The following is a 19,556-nucleotide window of genomic DNA, read 5'->3' on the forward strand; positions in this document are numbered from 1 at the left end:
TCTTCTTTTAGCCTTCTATGTACAATAAAATCTCTGAGAGCTGGAACTTAACAGGACTGCTTTGTTTCTCTGGGTCTCCAAAGCTTCCTGCCTTTGACAGAGTACATTCCTACCACTTTTCTATCACTCATTTTAGTGGAAAATATATGAGTTCCCTTCTCTGGCAGGTTTCTGCTTTATATCAGTTTTGCTTTTGCGGGTTTTACTGTATATGTATCATAAAGTATGATAGTTCACAAACTCATGTATACAAATAATATAAATTCATTTATTTTTATTTCAATTAATTCAAAGGCCCCCAAATTTTTTCCCCAAGGAAAAAATATTGGAAGGAAATGGCTCATACAATGTCAAGGTGTTCAGGAAATTGGAGGCAATGGAAGAAGAGTTGGTGTAAACAAGATGAAGTGGACTTTGTATCATATTCTAATACCTGGTAGGGCTAGTGTCCCCACTCTCTTACTGCTGTGTGATCTTTTGCTTTTTTCTTTGCTATCATTTTTTTTTTTTATCATTTTATTTTTCCTAGGAACTATAGAATAAACTTGTCTGGTTCCCAAAAGTGTCATTGGTCATTTTATTGGCATTAGATAAACTTAGTAAGATAATGAATTTATGTGTCTCTAAATAAGATACATACACAGGCTATAAAATTCTATGGATGTATAGTTTGTGATATGCACTTTGTTTTTCTTGTTTACCACATGTACAACTGGTGTATGTATCAGCGACTGGCAGAGAGTAGGTGCTTAAATATTTATTGAGCTTTCTCAAGGATTTTCAAAAGTTTATTAAAATACAAACTGAATTGTCCTATACTCTTTTTTTTCTTCAGTGGTGCACAGATTATTCAGATATTTGGGTTCATCTAGTTTGGGAAGTTTTCCAGATTGGTGTTTCAGAAGGAGAGGGTGATAAGAAAGAGAAACACTATCTGCAAGGAAGTGTTTATTATTACTGAAGATGAATCTAAGTAGACACACACACATACATATATAAAATGAAGTCAAGCGGAGGCTGATACAGAAAGAGTGTCCTGAATGAGAGGTCGCACTGAGAATGTAGAAGTCCTGAGGTGGAAATACCTGAGAAATTAAGGAACTGAGAGAACAGAGCACTGACTGAGTTGTTGTTTTGTGCTGTCAAGTCAATTCCAACTCATAGTGACCCTGTAGAACAGGGTAGAACTGCCCCATTGGGTTTCCTAGCCTGTAATCTTTATGGAAGCTTATCGCCAGGTCTTTTCTCCTGGTGCATTTGATCTGCCCGCCTTTCAGTTAGCAACCAAGTGCTTAACCATTGCACCAGCAGGGCTCCTAGTTAAGTTTAAATCAGGGTGATGATATAAGTTTGAGTGGCGAGAAGGTGCAAGATTGAGGTATGCGGTGATGCAGATATTACTATATTTGCTTAAAAAAACCCAAAACCCATTGCCATCAGTCTAATTTGACTCAGAGAGACCCTGTAGGACAGAGTGTAACTGCTCCATAAGGTTTCCAAGGAGTACCTGGAAGATTCAAACTGCTGACCTTTTGGCTAGCAGCCAAACTCTTAACCATTACACCACTAGGGTTTTCATATTTGTTAAGTAGGAGAAAATAATTAGGTCAGTAAATTATTATGATAAGAAGTAAAGAAAGGGAGGAGAGGCTGATGAGTAGGGTGAACTAGAAAGCAGCAAAGGATACATGCGTGCAAGTGGGAGTAAAAGAGTGGAGGCCACTGCTTGACTGGGCTTCAGGGGAAAGAAACCCTCTGGGGGGAAGAAAAAAAAAAAAAAAAAAGCCAGGTTTCTATTTAGTTAGACAGACAAGGGGCCTTTGAAAACGACATTAAGAATATTGGAGAGTTTACTGATGTCAAATCAGGAAATTGTTCCATCTTTTTCTTTTGGAATAATTTAATTGTTTTCACTTGATAGAGGAAAAACAATTAAAAATTATGGCATGGAAAAAACACGGGTGAGGTTTCTGTTTCCCATTATTATGGAATGGAATTATTTCTTCATAATGTTTACATATGGAGATCCATAAATAAATAAGCTGATGTGAAAGTAAACAAAGTGTTTCAAAAACAGCAGTGAATCAATATGATGGAGCATTTGTTACACAAGAAATTTACACCATCATCTAGTCTTGTCTGCCGGAAAAATGGTTTCACTGAGCAGGAAGTGAATTTCTGCCACTGGAGTGGGAGTAAAGGAGTGGGAGTAGTAGGTAGAAAAACCTCATTGACCAAATGCCACCATGGTCATTTGCATGGCAATTGTGTCTCTCATCTTTGCCTTCTTACCTCCTCTTTCATATGATTAAAAACAAAACAAAACAAAAACAATGTACTGCAAACTTCCATACTTAATATTGAAACTTAAACGTATTTCCATTATAATCAGCAAAAAATACTATCACTTCCTGTCTTAATAACTAGAGATTCTACCTATCAAAGTAAGATAAGAAAAAATAAATAGCAAATATAATAAAAGGACAGCAACAAAACTATAATTATTCTCAGACAAAAATTTCTTCCATTCAGAAAACTCAAATGAGTCTACATTCAAATTATTGCAGTTAATACGAGTTCAAAGAAGTTATTGGATATGAGAAATATTATATTTAAAACTATGTATTTATATCCTAGCAACTGTAAAATGTAAAATATAATGCTAAAAAGATAATTATTTTGATAATAACAAGATAAAGAGAAAGACAAAGCTGGTTTTTGGGTAAGATTAAATATCATAAATATCACAATTCTCCCACAATTGGTATGCAAATTCATGAAATTTCTGAATATTTTTCATGACACTTGAAACAGGGATTCTAAAAGGAATACAGAAATGCAAAGGTCTAAGAATTAAAGACATCCCTAAAGAAGGGGAAAATGAAGATTAAGATGGAGGTACTTACTTAACCAGATATCAAGATTATTGCAAAGCTATATTGATAAAAGAGCCCTAGTGGCACAGTGGTTAAGAGCTCAACTGCCAGCAGACAGGTAGGCAGTTCGAGTACATCTTGGACTCCTTTGAAACCCTAAGGGGTAGTTCTACTCTGTCCTATAGGGTTGCTATGAGTCAGAATTGATTTGATGGCAACAGGTTTGGTTTGGTGTTGTTTTTATATTGACAACAACAGTGTGGTATTTCACAGAGGTAGAATAGACTAAAGACTAGTCGAACAAAATAGAGAGCTCAGAGACAACTCCAAGTATGTATGAAAACTTGACTTATATAATAAAGTTGTCATTATAGATCAGTGGGAAAAGGATAGACTCTTCAGTAACAGGCTTCTACTTACAAAAAAAAAAAAGGTCTATACATCAGCCCATACACAAGTAATCAATTCTTGTAGATTAATGCCCTGTATACAAAAAGCAGTATTTTAAAAACTTTAAGAGAAAATATGCTTCTTTCATATTAGGAAGCTTTTTCAGGCAAACACATACATCATAAAGGAAAAAAGTTAATTCAACTACATTAAAAATAAAATACTTCTGACTATCAAGAGACCACATTCAAAAAGTGAGAAGCCAAATCACAGGCAAAGAAGAAATATTTGTAAGAAAACAGAAAATAATTGGTATTCAGAATACGTAAGCAATAAAAACCACTAAACCACTGCCGTCTAGTCGATTCCGACTCATAGCGACCCTACAGGACAGAGTAGAACTGCCACATAGGGTTTCTAAGGAGCACCTAGTGGATTCGAACTGCCGACTTCTTTGTTAGCAGCTGTAGCACTTAACCACTACGCCACCATCACTCTGGTTTAATTTGTATTTTTTTGTTTGCAAGTGAGATGAAGTGACTTTAAAGGTTTTTTGGCCAGTAAGATTTATATATAAGCAATACATAAAAAAAAAAAAAAAAAAAAAACGTACATACAAATCTTACTAGCCAAAAAACCTTTAAAGTTACTTCATCTCACTTGCAAACAACAAAATACAAATTAAAACCAGAGTGATGAGTATTTAACAGCTCAATATTTTGTAAGAATTAACAAATCTGCAATATCTAGCATTGCAGAGGACTTAGAGCAGAAGGCATGCATATATGGCTGCTAGCGGTGTAAAGTGGTACAGCCTCTACCGAGTATATTGGCTAAAGATGTGTCATCCCTTAATTCACCAAGTCCACTCCTTGTTACATAATTTAAGGAAGTCGTGCACAATCCCCAAGAAGGCAGGTAAAAGAAAGTTTATAACCACCTTAATTATAATAGGACACTATGCTTGGTAAGGTAGAGAGTGAGCAAAAAGAGGAAGACCTTCAATGAGATGGATTGATACAGGGGCTGCAACAATGGGCTTAAGCGTAACAATTGTGAGGATGGTGCAGGACTGGGCAGTGTTTCATTCTGTTGTACATGGGGTCACTATGACCCAGAACCGACCGGATAGCTCCTAACAAGAACAACAGCAGAAACAACCTAATTGTCTATCAACAAATTAATGGATAAACTGTGATATAATCACACAATGGAATACAAACAGCTGTGAAAATAACCAAATTAAAGCCTCACAAATCAACAAGCATAGCTCTCCAAAAAAATAATGTCAAGTGAAAGACATAAGTTACAAAAAAATACAGAGTAAGATAGCGTTTAAACAAAGTTTAAATACATGGAAAAGAACAGTAGATGTAGTATTATATATGGCTGTTAACTGAAATGTTGGAGGTTAGAGTCCACCCAAACGTGCCTTGGAAGAAAGGCCTGTTAATCAACTTCTTAAAAATCAACCATGGAAAATCATATGGGGCACAGTTCCACTCTGACACACATGAGGTCGCCATGAGTTGGAACTGACTCAACAGCAACTGGTTTTTACGATACATGCATATGAACACACACAGTCATATGAAAAGTATGAAAAATGAATGGAAGTGATGGACATCACATTTAAGGTAGAAGCTACCTCTGTGATGCTTGAGGCCGCAGGAGAATGTAGCCAGGGTGTAGTACTACATGGGGTATTTCAACTGCAAGGGTATTGTTTTATATCTTAAGCTGGGTAGTGTTTACCCAATGTCTATTATACTATTCCTTATACTGTTTGCTATGTGCTTAAAGTTTCATAATTCCTTTAAGGAACTACTGCACTAGTACAGGTGAGGGATGCAAAGGGCTTGAACTGAAGTATAGGCCTAGATAAGAGAGGGCATGTGTAAGAAGTACTTAGGAGATGAAATCATTACAACTTGATGATTAAAGGAGAGGTTTCTGGTTCAGGAGCTAGAGTTAATAGTCTCACTAAGCAAGATAGGGAGTACCTAAGGAAGAGAGAGGAATAGGTAGCCCAGTCTTCTGTCATCTCAGTGTGCATACAGATTTGATGGCTATTGTTTCTGAGTCACGTCTCATTTTCACGTTCTTGAGAAAAAATATTGCAGATTCTGGGAGGTTTATCCACAAGTATCAGTTTCCATTTTTATTATGTTACTGCATAGTAAAGATCTCTCTGTCATTTTTAAGCAGAGTGCAAAAGATCAAATGTGTAAAATGTGGGATAGGATTATGGCAAAGAAATGACCGTTTGAGGCTGTGGTGGAGACAGGAGCTACTCCCAAATCAAGCTATAATGGGATTCCAGGTATAGCAGGAGTTTGACTCAGTGTTGTGTTCCAATATGGGCTTAGGAAACCATTGCTCATGTGAGCTGCAAGAGACCTCATGAACCTCTTTAGCCCAGGCCTGCTCTGTCAACATGTGAAGAGCTAAGTCATTCTAGACAGATGTTCCTTTATTGGCTGGCCCCTGAGTCTTCTCCAAGTCCTCCATGTTCCACTTAACAGTATGTTGCTTTTCACTTGGGGAGATGTTTTTTGTTTTTGTTTTTACCTGGGGTATCAATTAATTTAAAAAACAAGCAAAACAAAATGTTTTCTTTCTATGTGCCATCTAGTCTTCACATAGAGAATTGTGATAGAATTAATGTAATTTTATTCATACAGAATAGACAATACATTTGTCCTTTTTAATGAATAAATCAATTCTTTATTAGTTGTACAATTTAAAAGTATATTGGAACAGGGCTTCAGGCCAGTTTGTTCCAGTTTGAAGCCCTGCTCAGAATTTGCATTTCCATCCCCCAGATACACTAAATCAGAATCTGCATTTTAACACGGTGCCTAGGTGATTCTTATGTATAACTACCTGTAAACTTGTTATAAATGCAAATTCTCAGCAGGAAACCTGTTAGAAGTACAAATTCTCAGCAGGGGTTTGAGTGAGAATGAATCGGTTCAAAGCCCTGGTTGAACAAAACATTTGAATGTGGTGGGTAATCATGCTGTGACAGGAAGCTAGAGAGGATAATAATGAGGAAGGAAGAAATAATGTTTCTCTATGTTTAGAACCAACCCAAATCTTGTGGATTCTTAGTTTCAGAGCAAATTCAAATTGCCTTTTGGAGTTAGTTTATTCTTGGGCAGAAGAATAACTTCCTTTTCTCCAGAAAGGAAAAACAAGCTTTGCATAGGCCCAAAATAATCTCATAAGGCTTTTGGGGACTTTCTTTTCCTCTTATGAATCATTTTGGTGAGTTAAGGCAGTCAGAATCATATCATTTTGGTGAGTTAAGGCAGTCAGAATCACAATAATAAGTATTAGATTTTGAGTCTAACAACATGGAAAGTAAGAGAGCTTTACAAATTTATGCCATCTCAAAAACTGATTGGAGGATTCTGAAATGAACATTTGGCATGTGCATGCTACATCTCCAACATATTTGATTTCTAACATTTAGTTAGTTGTTTTAGTTTTTTTTTTTTTTAACATTTAGTATGTATTTTTAAATATTCAATAATAATTGACAGAATCTTTTGCCTAGAACTGGGTCATAAATTCCACAAGGAAAGTGACATGTCTGTCTTGTTCATCCATCCCTTCCAGGGCTTCACACAGTCCTTGTCCCATTGTGGGAACTCATTGCCTTCCTAACTATGATGAAAACCATGGGCTATTTTATCTGTGACCATATAGCATGCCTTTGGGGTTTACTTACATAATGGACAAAGGCAAAACAATGAACCACTCTCAGCTTCCCCTCAGGATAACAAATCCCAGAAATGAGAAAGAAGTTTTGAAAAGAGCTAGGGTTTATGCTAACACAGACAAGAATTGTGCGATATACTCTGATAAGTACATTTATTCAAATGCATGAAACTTTGGAGTCATAATACTTAGAAATCACTCTCCACACACTGAGTATATAATGATATATGCTCTCTATCATAAAGAAAATTTAATTCAATGAATTATATTTTTATTGTGGTCACAAAAATTTAATGTAATACTTTATTGTTATAGTTATAAATACTAGTAATAAAAACAAGAGAAAATAAGGACTTATAAGCTTTATTGTGACAGAATTTACCAAGGAAAGCTCATGAACTTTGTCCTCTCTGAAAATAAGATAGTCGAAAAATGTTTTGTAACTTAAAACCTTATGCAGGTGCACATGAATATATTTTAGAATAATATACATAACAGTATACAGTAGATCAGTACTTTTTGTAATAGAGCATACTATCAATGTTTTAAAAGCAAGCAATATGTGGCAGCTTTTAGAAAGATATACTTCTGTTTTCAAATCTCAGATCCAACTCTTTGGTATATATATCAATCAGCATCTCCTTAAGAAAGAAACTCCATATTAAGTAATATTGGAAAGGAAATTTGATACAGTAACTAGTTATAAAGATGATGAAAGAGCTGACTGATGCAAAATGTAAAAAAAAGGATTATCATATTTTTACATAAATAATGCACACCTACTATATTTGCTTGCCAACTGTGCCCTCCCTCCATGAGGTATTTTTGTAATAGCAACATGCTACTTTTTTTACAGCAACACTTACAAAAAAATTGGCATGGCAGTGCTTATGAAAATACTTTGTGGAGGGGGGAGGGCGTGGTTGGCAAACAAACATAAAAGGTGTGTGTTATTGGCATTGAAATATGGTAGATACCATGATGTAGGTAGGATTTGTCCCAGGAATGTAAGGTTAATTTAACATGTCAAAATTAATCAATGTATTACACTATATTAGTAGAATACACTATACTAGTGTAATACAATGTATTACACTGTATTAGTAGGAAAAAAACAAGATCATTTCAGTAGACAAAGAAAAAACATTTGACAAAATTAAACATCTTTCAATTAAAAAAAACCATTTAACAGTCAACATACTAGGAATAGAAGGGGACTTTCTCAACCTTTTAATAGTCATCTATGAAAAACCCACAGCTAACATAATTGTTAATGATGAAAAACTAAAACCTTTCCCTCTACGATTGGGAATAACACAAGGAAGTCTTCTCTTACCACCTTTAATTAACGCTGTACGTGATGTTCTAGCCAGGAAAATTAAAGGAGAAAAAGACGTAAAAGGCTTTTATACTGGAAAAGAAGTAAAAATTATCTCTGTTTTCAGATGACATGACTTTGTGTATAGAAAATCCTAAGGAATGTGCACACATACACACACACAATATTAGAGCTAATAAACAAATTCAGCACAGCTGCAAAATATAATGTTAACGTACAAAAATCAGTTGTATTTCTAAACACTTGGAATGATCAGAAAATAGAATTAAAACAATTACATTTACAATAACATTAAAAAGAATAAAATTCTTCAAAATAGATGCTACAAAATTAAGGTAAGACTTTTATGCTGAAAACTACAAAATGTTGTTGAAAGAAACTAAGCCAGAGCTCCATAAATAGAAAGACATTCTTTGTTCATGGATTGGGAGACTTAATACCGCTAAGATGACAATACTTCCCAAATTGGTCTACAGAGTTAATATAATCCTTTGCAAAATTTCTGTTGCCTTGTTTGAGAAAATGACAAACTGATCCTAAAAGTCATATGTAAATGCAAACAAACCAGAGTAGTCAAAACATTCTTGAAAAAGAACAACATTGGAAGAGTTACATTTTCTGAATTAAAACATTACTACAAAGTAATTGTGACTACATGGTACTAGTATAAGGACAGAAAGTGATTAATTCAATAGAATTGGAAGTCCAGCAATAAACCCATACATTTATGTTCTACTGATTTCAACAAGGGTGCCAATAAAATCCAATGGGGGCATAATATTCTTTTCAGCAAATCCACGCACAAAAGAATATATTTGGACTCCAATATGACACCTAACACAAAAGTTAACTCAAAATAGATCAAGGACTTAAATGCAAAAGCTGAAACTATAAAACTCCTAGGAGAAAATATAGGTATAAAGCTTTGTGATCTTGGATTAGACAATAATCTCTTAGATGTGACACCAAAAACAAGCAACCAATGAAAAAATAGATAAACTAGAATTCATTAAAATTAAAAACTTTTGAAAAAAATTAAAAACTTTGTGCTTCAAAGATAACTACTAATAATTTGAAAATACAACCCACAGAATTGGAGAAAACATATTTGATAAGAGTCTAGTATACACAATATATAAAGAAATTTTACAACAACAAAAATGGGCAAAAGATTTGAATATGCATTTTCTCAAAGAAGATATACAAATGACCAGTAAGCACATCAAAAATTTTTTTCAACATCTTTAGTCATTAGGGAAATGCAAATCAAAACTGCAATAAGATACCACTCTTATTTACTACAGCAAAAAAGAAAATAACAAGTGTTGGCAAGGATGTGGAGAAATTAGAATCCTTGTATATTGTTGATGGGAAGTTAAATAATGTAGTTGCCTTGGAAAAACAGTTTGACAGCTTCTCACAAAAGTTAAACATAGAGTTTACCATATAATCCAGAAAATTTCACTCCTAGCTATGAAAGGATTGAAAACACGTATGCACACAAATACTTGAGCCAAAATATTCATAGCAATTTTATTCATAATAGCCAACAAATGGAAACAACTCATATGTCTGTCTACAAGTGACTGGATAAATAGTATGGTATATCCATACAATGGAATATTATTCATCCATAAAAAGCAATAATGCTCTGGATAAATACTGAAAACATTTTACTAAATAATAGAGGCCACATACTAAAAGATATTGCATAATTCCATTTATATGAACTGTCGAGACTAGACAAATCCATAAAGACCAAAAGTAGGTTAATGGTTACCAGGAGCTGGTGGGTAGGAAGAATGAGTACAGGATTTCTTTTGGGGATGATAAAAATATTCTGGAATTATTTAGTGGTGATGGTTGAACAACTTTGAATACATTAAGAATCACTAAACTGTATACTTTAAAAATGTGAATATTAGGTATGCAGATTCTATTTCACTAAAAATAGATAAATTTAAATTATGGTCAGGGATTAATATAATAAATATAAATAAATATTATAATAAATATAAATAAATGAATATAATAAAAATATCATATTGCACATTGTAAGTAAGGAGATTATACGGCATGTTAATTACATACCAACATAACCATTAAAAAATATGAAATACATGGGGATGAATTTGACAAAAATTGTAAAATACCTGTATAGTGAATAGAACAAAACATTACTAAGAGAACTAAAGAAGCCCTAAACAAATGAGGAGATATACAATGTCTATGGATTACAAGACTGAATATTGTTAAGATGTCAATTCTCTTCTAATTTATCTATAGATTCAAGGAAATCCCAAGTAAAACCCCAGAAAGTTTTGTTTTGTGTTGTGCTTTTGTGTGTGTGTGTGTGTGTGTGTGTGTGAGTGTGTGTAAATTGACAAGCTGACTGTAAACTTCATTTGGAAATTCAGGAAAGTTAAGAGTATCCAAAAAAAATTAAAAATAAAACCTTGAAAAAGAATAAAGTTGGAGAATGAAAATGACCTTATTTCAAGACATTATAAAGCTACTTTAATAGATACAGTGTCATATGCACATAAGGATAGAAAAATGTATCTGAGCAGAATACAGAATCCAAAAATAGACCCACATATATATGGCCAATTTATTTCTTAAAAAGTATAAGGGCAATTTAGTGGTGCATATATGTTTTTCAAAATTGGTGCTGGAATAGTTGGAAATCAGTATGCAAAAATATTGAGCTTTGATCCATATCTTGCATGCTACATAAAAATTAACTTAAAATGAGTAACTGACTTAAATGTAAAATCTAAAATTATATAACTTTAGAAGTTTACATAGGATATGACTCCAAAATCATGATTCATAAAAGAAGACTTTGATGAATAGGATTTTATTAAAAGTAAGAATGTCTGCTCTTTGAAAGATAGATACAGGTAAAAAAGATTTACAAATCATATATTTGATAAGACTTGCATTAAGAATATGTAAAGAAATCTCAAAACACGATAATAAACTAAATTAAAAATTGATAAAGGACTATTCAACAGAAGAAGTATATGGGTGGCAAATAAGCATGCAAAAAGATACTCAACTACGTCATTAGTCATGAGGGAAATGCAATTTTAAAATCACTATTAAATACCACCAGACACATATTTGAACATATAAAATTGAAAAGAATAACTACCAATTTTACTAAGGAAGATTTAGAACAGCAAAATCATCATTAATTAGAGATAAGTGTGTAAAATAATATAACCAACTTTCCAAACTGCTTTACAGTTTATGCCTACCTTAAGACACAGCAATTCCATTCTTAGCTGTACCTGAAAGAAAAATGGTTGAATATGGTTTAGAAAAGACTTGTACAATGATTTATAGCATCTTTAACCATAAAAGTCCTCCAAATTATAAACACCACAAATATCTATCAATCAGAGAATGCATAAACACATGGTGGTACATTTATCCAATGGACTTCTACAGAGCAAAATAAATATTTAAATAAAAAAGCTACTCCTACATGCAATGACTTGGCTGAATCTGACAGATACAAGAGTGCAAAAAAGTACATCAAGAGTATATATTTAATGATTCCACTTATATGAAGTTCAAGCACCAGGAAAACATATTAATGATTATAGAGATTAGAATTATCTTCTATAGATGGCTTTCTAAATGAAATGAGGCACAAAAAAATCTCAGGTCATAGGAAGATTTTTATATCTTGATCTGGTTTGTGCTTATACAGGTGCACAGATATATAAAAGGTCTTCAGTTGTATATTTAAAATTAGAGAACTTTAGTGTATGTATGTCATGTTTGAATTTAAACAATGCTTTGATGAAAAAATAACAGACTAGACTTTTTATGAAAGAACTGGCAGTGAACATTGAAATCTCTTAAGTTTATTAGAGATAAATATAATAGATATGATTCCAATTTAAAACAATCTGGCTAAAAGTCTTGAAGTCCTTCCAAGTACTTTTTTAAAGATACAAAAATATAGAGAGAAAAGGCAAAATTTTGCAATGCCAACAGTTATGATTATTAGAATAAATAATAAATTACAAGAGCTGGAGGAAACTTATATCAGCTCTAAGCCAAGACATTAGATTGATAAAATCAATCTGTGATTTATCAAAACTTTGTATCTTAAATACTGCAGTCCTGACTGCATTAAAAAAAAAAAAATTACTATTTTGTTCCCTAATACGTAGGCACATAGCTGAAAAACCCGAGGATTACTGGCAAAAAGAATACTGAATACTTGTAAGGAAATAATACACCCATTGATCTCACATGTCTTCCACTATTGATAATAAATTTTAGAGTTAATCCTGCCAAATTGGAATTAATATGGAATATCAAAATCCAATCTAAAATATTAAAATTTTCAGAAATTATGACATACACAAATTCATTTTGAAAAAAAATTACTGTATGACACACACTAGCAAACTGATAGATGAGTCACAATTAGGAACTCAAGGAAAGAAAAGTCTTAATAAGAAGGACTGGTGGTGTACCAATTTAATGAACTAGAATACAGAATTAAATCTAACAAAATATTTATGAATATTGTTACGAAGCCAAAAGCCATCCAAAGTAACTACTTAACTACAAGGACATTACAATAGACATAATTTTTAAATGCCAATTTAGTTTGTAAATTCTACAATATAATAAAGAATGGAGTATGTGTGCATGTGTTTGCATGGAGTTTGTTCATGTGTGTGTGCATATGTATGTGTTACGGGTAAGGGAAGAGAGAAAGATGAGTTTCAAGAAATGAGAAAGTTAAAGAAGGTCAAAGTTATCAACCTAAACAAGAAGCACTCTAATATACCTTGGATGTGAAAATTAGATAAGTGTGTTAAGAAAAATAACATTGGGGGGTGGAGCCAAGATGGCGGACTAGGCAGACGCTACCTCGGATCCCTCTTACAACAAAGACACGGAAAAACAAGTGAATCGATCACATACATAACAATCTATGAACCCTAAACAACAAACACAGATTTAGAGACGGAGAACAAACTAATATGGGGAAGCAGCGATTGTTTTCAGAGCCTGGAACCAGCATACCAGTCAGGTACGGCACAAGCACAGAGAGCTGCTCCACCCCCCTGAACTAACCCCGGGAGGGGGACCAGCCGGTTCTGCGGGCAGCCTGGGACGCAGCCGGTGGGAGAAGTCCCTGGGAGGCAGTGACTGGTCTTGGAACAGGGAGAGCAGCGTCCCAGCCGGGGAACCGTCCCGCCGGGATTTGGACTGGACGCAGGTACGGCATAAACACGGAGAGCTGCTCCACCCCCCTGAACTAACCCCAGGAGGGGGCCCAGTTGGGTCGCGCGGGCAGCATGGGACGCAGCCAGTAGGAGAAGTCCCTGGGAGGCAGCGACTGGTATTGGAGCGGGGAGAACAGCATCCCAGCCGGGACACCGGGTCACAGCACAAGCACGGGGAGCTGCTCCACCCACCTGAACTAACCCCGGGAGGCGGCCCAACTAGTTCACGGAGGTGGCACGGCAACGTGGCTGGAGGGACGAGAAGTCCCCTGGAGGCAGCGACTGATTTTGGAGTCAAGAGTGCACCGTCCCAGTAGGGGAGCCTTGACGCTGGGCGTGGGGCTGGAAGTGGAGGCTCTGACCTTGACTCCAGCAGGCCAGACCCCCCGGGGGCAATCTCCACACAGCCAGCACACATAGGCGACGCGCCCCGTGGGAATCTCAGATATAATAGTCATTCCAAGCAAGACAAGCAACTCTGGTTATATTCTGAGGTGCTACTCTCCTATCTCTCTGTTCCCTCCCACACCCTCCCCAGGCGGCTTCATTAACATCCGAATAGCCTGAGCCAGAGGGAGAACTCTGATAGGGATCTGACTGCATTTTTTTTAGCGGATTTTCTGGAAAAACTAGTTTCCCAGTGATGGCTCGGAGACAACAATCCATATCAAACCACTTAAAGAAGCAGACCATGACAGCTTCTCTAAGCCCCCAAACAAAAGAATCAAAATATTTCCCAAATGAAGATACAATCCTGGAATTATCAGATACAGAATATAAAAAACTAATTTACAGAATGCTTCAAGACATCACAAATGAAATAAGGCAAACTGCAGGAAAAGCCAAGGAACACACTGATAAAACTGTTGAAGAACTCAAAAAGATTATTCAAGAACATAGTGGAAAAATTAATAAGTTGCAAGAATCCATAGAGAGACAGCATGTAGAAATCCAAAAGATTAACAATAAAATTACAGAATTAGACAACGCAATAGGAAGTCAGAGGAGCAGACTCGAGCAATTAGAATGCAGACTGGGACATCTGGAGGACCAGGGAATCAATACCAACATAGCTGAAAAAAAATCAGATAAAAGAATTAAAAAAAATCAGATAAAAGAATTAAAAAAAATGAAGAAACCCTAAGAATCATGTGGGACTCTATCGAGAAGAATAACTGGGATGTGATTGGAGTTCCAGAACAGGGAGGGATAACAGAAAATACAGAGAGAATAGTCGAAGATCTGTTGGAAGAAAATTTCCCTGGCATTGTGAAAGACGAAGGGATACCTATCCAAGATGCTCATTGAAGCCCATACAAGACAGATCCCAAAAGAAAATCACCAAGACATATTATCATCATACTTGTCAAAACCAAAGATAAAGAAAAAATTTTAAAAGCAGCCAAGGATAAATGAAAAGTCATCTACAAAGGAGAATCAACAAGAATACGTTCGAACTACTTGGCAGAAACCATGCAGGCAAGAAGGCAATGGGATGACATATATAGAGCACTGAAGGAGAAAAACTGCCAGCCAAGAATTATATATCCAGCAAAGCTCTCTCTCAAACATGAAGGTGAAATTAAGACATTTACAGACAAACACAAGCTTAGAGATTTTGCAAAAACGAAACCAAAGCTATAAGAATTACTAAAGGAAATTCTTTGGTCAGTAAACCAATAATATCAGGTACCAACACAACACAAGGTCACAGAACAGAACATCCTGATATCAACTCAGAAAAGGAAATCACAAAAACAAAATAAAATTAGTTAAAAAGAAAAATGCTCAAAACAGGGAATCATTAATGTCGTTATGTAAAAGATTACAATAATCAAAAAAGAGGGACTAAATACAGGAGGCATAGATGATCCATATGGAGAGAAAAACAAGGCAATATAGGGTGATACAAGTTAGGTTTTTAATTAGAAAAATAGGGGTAAATATTAAGGTAGCTACAAAGAGGTCTAACAATACCATACTTCAAAATAAAAACCAAGATAAACATAATGACTCAGCAAAAAGAAATTCAACTACTATGAAAATGAGGAACACACAATTTACAAAGAAACACATCTCAGCACAAAAAAAATAAGAGCAAAAATGAAATTTTCAACAACACACAAAATAAGGCAAAAAAATGACAGCACTAAACTCATACTTATCTATACACTGAATGTAAATGGACTAAATGAACCAAAAAAGAGGCAGAGAGTTGCAGATTGGATAAAAAAACACAATCTGTCTACATGCTGCCTACAAGAGACACACCTTAGACTTAGAGACACAAACAAACTAAAACTCAAAGGATGGAAAAAATATATCACACAAACAACAATCAAAAAAGAGCAGGAGTGGCAATATTAATTTCTGACAAAATAGACTTTAAAGTTAAATCCACCACAGAGAATAAAGAAGGACACTACATAATGATTAAAGGGACAATTGACCAGGAAGATATAACCATATTAAATATTTATGCACCCAATGACAGGGCTGCAAGATACATAAAACAAACTCTAACAGAATTGAAAAGTGAGATAGACGTCTCCACAATTATAGTAGGAGACTTCAACATACCACTTTCGGTGAAGGACAGAACATCCAGTAAGAAGCTTAATAAAGACACAGAAGATCTAAATGCCACAATCAACCAACTTGATCTCATAGACTTATACAGAACACTCCACCCAACAGCTGCAAAGTATACTTTCTTTTCCAGTGCACATGGAACATTCTCTAGAATAGGCCACATATCAGGTCATAAAGCAAGCCTTTGCAGAATCCAAAACATCGAAATATTACAAACCATCTTCTCAGACCATAAGGCCATAAAAGTAGAAATCATTAACAGAAAAACCAGGGAAAAGAAATCAAATACTTGGAAACTGAACAAAACTCTGCTCAAAAAAGACTGGGTTATAGAAGACATTAAGGATGGACTAAACAAATTCATAGAATCCAATGAGACTGAAAACACTGCCTATCAGAACCTTTGGGACACAGAGAAAGTAGTGCTCAGAGGCCAATTTATATCTATAAATGCACACATACAAAAAGAAGAAAGAGCCAAAACCAAAGAGCTGTCCCTACAACTTTGAACAAATAGAAAGAGAGCAACAAAAGAAACCCTCAGGCACCAGAAGAAAACAAATAATAAAAATTAGAGCAGAATTAAATCAATTAGAGAACAGAAAAACAATCGAAAGAATTAACAAGGCCAAAAGCTGGTTCTTTGAAAAAATTAACAAAATTGATAAACCATTGGCCAGAATGACTAAAGAAATACAGGAAAGGAAACAAATAACCTGAATAAAAATGAGATGGGTGATATTACAACAGACCCAAGTGAAATTAAAAGAATCATATAAGATTACTATGAAAAATTGTACTCTAAAAAATTTGAAAACCTAGAAGAAATGGATGAATTCCTAGAAACACACTACCTACCTAAACTAACACAAACAGAAGTAGAACAACTAAATAGACCCATAACAAAAGAAGACATCAAAAAAGTAATCGAAAAACTCCCTCCCCCAAAAAGCCCTGGTCCTGACGGCTTCATTGCAGAGTTCTGTCAAACCTTCAGAGAAGAGTTAACATCACTATTACTAAAGGTATTTCAAAGCATAGAAAAGGACAGTATACTCCCTAACTCATTCTATGAAGCCAGCATTTCCCTGATACCAAAATCTGCTAAAGATAGCACAAAAAAAGAAAATTACAGACTGTATCCCTCATGAACATAGATGCAAAAATTCTTAACAAAATTCTAGCCAATAGAATTCAACAACATATCAAAAAAAAAAAAAAATCCACCACGACCAAGTGGAATTTATACCAGGTAAGGATGGTTCAATATTAGAAAAACAATGTAATCCACCATATAAATAAAAGACGAGAACCACATGATCTTATCAATGATGCAGAAAACGTCATTTGACAAAGTCCAACACTCATTCATGATAAAAACGCTCAGCAAAATAGGAATAGAAGGAAAATTCCTGAACATAGTAAAGGGCATTTATACAAAACCAACAGCCCACAACATCCTTAATGGAGAGATTTTAAAAACATTTCCCTTGAGAACGGGAGCCAGACAAGGATACCCCTTATCACCACTCTTATTCAACATTATGCTGGGGGTCCTAGCCAGAGCAATTAGGCTGGATAAAGAAATAAAGGGCATCCAGATTGGTAAGGAAGAAGTAAAAGTATCTCTGTTTGCAGAAGACATGATCTTATACAAAGAAAACCCAAAAGAATCCTCAAAAAAACTACTAAAATTAATACAAGAGTTCAGCAGAGTATCAGGTTACAAGATAAACATACAAAAATCAGTTGGATTCCTCTACACCAACAAAAAGAACATTGAAGAGGAAATCACCAAATCAATACCATTCACAGCAGCCCAAAAGAAGATAAAATACTTAGGAATAAATCTAACCAGAGATGTAAAAGACCTATACAAAGAAAACTACAAGGTACTACTACTGCAAGAAACCAAAAGAGACCTACATAAGTGGAAAAACATACCTTGCTCAGGAATAGGAAGACTTAACATTGTAAAAATATCTATACTACCAAAAGCCATCTATATATACAATACAATTCCGATCCAAATTCCAACAACATTTTTTAATGAGATGGAGAAACAAATCACCAACCTCATATGGAAGGGAAAGAAGCCCCAAATAAGTAAAGCATTACTGAAAAAGTAGAACAAAGTGGGAGACCTCACTCTTCCTGATTTTAGAACCTATTATACCGCCACAGTAGTTAAAACGGCCTGGTACTGGTACAAAAACAGATACATAGACCAATGGAACAGAATTGAGAGTCCAGACATAAATCCATCCACATATGAGCAGCTGATATTTGACAAAGGCCCAGAGTCAGTTAATTGGGGAAAAGATAATCTTTTTTAACAAAAGGTGCTAACACAACTGGATATCCATCTGCAACAAAATGAAACAAGACCCATACCTCACACCATGCACAAAAACTAACTCAAAATGTATCAAAGACCTAAACATAAAATCTAAAACAATAAAGATTATGGGAGAAAAAACAGGGACAATGTTAGGAGCCGTAATATATGGCATAACAGAATACAAAACATTACTAAAAATGCTGAAGAGAAACCAGGTAACTGGGAGCTCCTAAAAATCAAGCACCTGTGCTCATCCAAAGACTTCACCAAAAGACTGGGAAAAAGTTTTCAGCTATGACATCTCTGACCAGCGCCTGATCTCTAAAATCTACATGATTCTGCTAAAACTAAACCACAAAAAACAAATAACCCAATTACAAAATGGATATGAACAGACACTTCAATAAAGAAGACATTCAGGCGGCTAACAGATACATGAGGAAATGCTCTCGATCATTAGCCATTAGAGAAATGCAAATCAAGACTACAATGAGATTCCATTTCACTCCAACAAGGCTGGCATTAATAACAGAGTGGCGTCTGCGGTCTTAAATGCTAACGAGCGGCCATCTAAGATGCATCAATGGATCTCAGCCGACCTGGAACAAGGAAGAATGAAGAACATCAAAGGCACAAAATAATTATGAGCCTAAGAGACAAAAAGGACCACATAAACCAGAGACTACATAAGCCTGAGACTAGAAGAGCTAGGTGGTATCTAGTCACAACCGATGACTGTCCTGACAGGGAACTCTACAGAGAAACCCTGAGGGAGCAAGAGAGCAATGGGATGCAGACCCCAAAATCTCATAAAAAGACCAGACTTAATGGTCAGACTGGGACTGGAGGAACCCCAGAGGCCATGGACCCCAGGCCTTCTGTTACCCCAGGGCAGGAATCATTCTCAAAGCCACTCCTCAGACAGGGACTGGACTGGAATAGGGGATGGAAAATGAGACTTGTGAAGAACAAGCTTCTTGGATCAAGTAGACACATGAGACTATGTTGGCATCACCTGTCTGGACAGGAGA

The 19,556-nt window shown here is 35.2% G+C and overlaps 1 long non-coding RNA gene across 2 annotated transcripts in view; it reads right to left on the reverse strand.

Moving 5' to 3' along the window:
* Window positions 1-19,556, reverse strand: part of LOC135231183 (uncharacterized) — a 218,035-nt gene that overhangs the window by 140,004 nt on the left and 58,475 nt on the right. Inside the window, exon 4 of one of the 2 annotated variants that reach the window (XR_010321730.1) lies at window positions 11,595-11,627. This is a non-coding gene — a long non-coding RNA (uncharacterized LOC135231183). Of the gene's footprint in view, window positions 1-4,937; window positions 11,628-19,556 lie in introns of those variants that run through there. The other variant, XR_010321729.1, reaches the window with a different exon arrangement.

Source organism: Loxodonta africana, chromosome 4 (assembly GCF_030014295.1).
Source record: "Loxodonta africana isolate mLoxAfr1 chromosome 4, mLoxAfr1.hap2, whole genome shotgun sequence".
Taxonomy (NCBI): Eukaryota; Metazoa; Chordata; class Mammalia; order Proboscidea; family Elephantidae; genus Loxodonta; species Loxodonta africana.